This window comes from Capra hircus, chromosome 14 (assembly GCF_001704415.2).
Source record: "Capra hircus breed San Clemente chromosome 14, ASM170441v1, whole genome shotgun sequence".
In the NCBI taxonomy this organism is placed as follows: domain Eukaryota; kingdom Metazoa; phylum Chordata; class Mammalia; order Artiodactyla; family Bovidae; genus Capra; species Capra hircus.
Window position 1 is genome coordinate 32,983,596 of NC_030821.1, and position 3,037 is coordinate 32,986,632.

Genomic DNA, 3,037 nt, shown 5'->3' on the forward strand with positions numbered 1-3,037 from the left:
AGCTCAAACATCATTTCCTAAGAGTAGACTTTCTCATATCCAAAGATGTAATTAACTTCCTTCCCTTCCCCTACACTATAGTGTCCCATTCATAATTTCTCACGTTTCCAACTCTATTACATGTAAATCCAAACCACCATTTCCTTCTGGCCATGTTTTACACTCATCTTGGAATGTATACAGTGCCTGTCTTCCCCACTGAGCAACTTGGGTTTCACAGATAGCTGGTCTCACAAGCCTGCTCAGCGCATCTGAACTTCCTTCTGCTGATAATAACGCAGAGTGTGAACTACCTATTACCCAAAACAGAGGGTGTGACAGAGCTTCAACTAATAGTGCAGTTGTAGTAAACAAATATGTCTTCACAATTAGTGCCTGTGCAATTTCGCTCTCACTTTGGTCCACTCTTCACCTGCTGCTTGGCAACCAGGTCACCTCCTCCAAAAAGCCACTTCTCACACCTAGGCCACTCGAGCAATCCATTCACCTCTTCTATGCTGCTACCGAAGTTCCAACCATCCCTTCATACTTCCAACCACAATTCAAATACAGCTTTGGGTTCCATTCTCTCATGCTAGGGCAACTTATTCTTATTACCATTAATTTTTCTTTCATCTAGCAGAAAGATAGATATAAAAGCACTCAATTTACTTATGTACTTACTAATTTAAACTGAAAAACCAGAAATGAGGCAAACTAGTCATTTGTCTAAAAGCTAAAAATACAGGTTTTAGTCTTTTTCTCATGAAGTTGGTAGAAACTTTAAGGAAAAAAAAGTTTTTAATCTCAATAAGAGACTGTCACTGGTCATCACAAGTCATCACATGGCCTCCACGATGAGACGGTTACTCTGGGCATCGCTTGTCCAACATGTGATAGCCATTCCTTGAGGCATTTCTGCCTATGCAGCCCTTATGTCTGCTGAAGAATGTGCTTGACAAATGCATTGTGGTCTGGTTCTGGCCAAGCAAAATTGGCCTCTAGCATCAGTTCCTCACACCATATCCTTGCCATCACCCAGCAAGTGCACTATATTAAGGGTACAGCCATTGGCACTAGAGAGTTCAAAGACACAACTGAGCGACTAAACTGATGACTTTAAGGGGAAATATTTGGTCCTCTTCTTCTATCCTTTGGATTTCACTTTTGTGAACAGAAATTTCACAATTGCTTTCAGTGACAAAGCCAGTGAATTTCATGATGTGAACTGTGAACTTGCTGCAGTGTCAATGGGTTCCCACTTCAGCCACCTGGCCTAGCTAAACACACAGAGGAAGAACACTGGTTGGGGCCACATGAACAGTAAGCTCTTGTCAGATCTGACTAAACAGCTCCCCTGACACTATAACATGCAGTGAGAAGGTTCTGATCCTTCACTATGAGTCCTTTTCATAATTGATGCCAATGGAGCCATCAAGCATTTGAGCATCAGTGATCTCCCAGTGGGCTGAAGAATGGAAGAAACCCTCTGCTTGGTGAAGGCATTTCAGTTTGTGGAAACCAATGCAGAAGTCTGCCCAGCCAATAGGACATCAGCTTCTCCTGCAATTAAGCCCCATCCAACTGCTTCCAAAAAAACTTCGAGAAGGTAAATCAATAGACCATGTGCATCTACAGCTTGCCACACCAGAAAAGAACTGCAGTTGGACCTCATTTTTAGCATTTCAAAGATTATTACTTATAGAAGGCAAAAAGTTAATTATGTTTGTATTTGTAAATATTACTCTAAATATTTTCATTTTCGTAAGTAACATTTGCCAAGGCTTTTAAAATGTAGTCCATTACTAACGTAAGAAGTTCTTTATTGGCACTGTATGGTTGGACGGCTAATTTCAATAGAATATTTGGTTCACTTGTTTCTTGGATCCTGTGTTCAATGGGAAACGGAAACAACTCTTCTTTCTCAGGCTTTCTTGTACCTTTGTGTACACATGAGTATTTTGACAGCCACCAAAATCTTCTGATCAAGTGTCCAAAAATTTTCTTCTTGAATTTCTTTGCATTAAACTGAAGTTGCTTTTAAGATCTTAGTTTTAAGATGTTAGCATCAGTGGTGTAAGTTAGCACTTGCAATGAATGTGTTTGTGATTGAAGTCAATGTGAATAATGTTAAAAAAACAGTGGCAAAGTGACTTAACTGATCATGGATGTTCCCCATTCCTGAGATTTATATTTCATATAGTTATTTTACTTATTTTGTTAGCTGACTTAGTGTCTACAAAAATTTTTAATGTTGACTGGGTATAATTATAAAGGATATTTATTGAACCCAGGGATTAATTATATTATGAATTAAAATCATTGCAATTATTTTCTTCCCTAAGGTACTCAATGTAAAAATACGGAATTAGAAAATAAACAGATTTTTTTAAAAATGGCTCATGCTCACTAGTGTGAAAAAATAAAACTCTGATACTTATTGTTAATATTTTTAAAAAAATAAACAATATGCCAATTTCCTTATGCTTTTTCCAAAAACAAATAATGAGAAGTATCTGAAGAAACTCAAGAAAATTCAGGGAAAACTTTGTCTTGAAATATATAATATTCATGGCCTGATGGTATTAAAACTTATTTAGCACTGTCTCTACCTAGGAGAAGATCATGGAGTTTTATAGGACTTGGGCCTAATGATGAGAAGTCACACAAGGAGCATTACCCTCTTCCCCTCTGCCAAGTAGAGAATATTGCTAATTTTGTTGAAGAAACTCATGTTATATTATATTGTTTGAACCCCAAACATGCACAATATTCAGATTATACTATAATATGCATTAATATTGGAGAGAAATTTTTGAAACAATCTCTTTCAAAAGTTTTCTGTCTTGTTGGGGAGACACAAAAGTAGAGAAATAAACTCAATATACTTCCTACTATTTGTAAAAAATAATAAGTCAGTGGAGAGAAGGTAATGCATGGTAAGGATGAATGATTCAGGAGCACTTCATAAGAAAAGTGATAACCCTTGAACAAAGTATTGAGACTTGTTTAAATATTTTATGTTATCAAAGTAACGCATATTAACTGTTTTAAAAAA

The 3,037-nt window shown here is 36.8% G+C and overlaps 1 pseudogene; it reads left to right on the forward strand.

Annotated features, from left to right (window-relative positions):
- LOC102185382 lies at positions 825 to 1,600 on the forward strand (annotated as a pseudogene).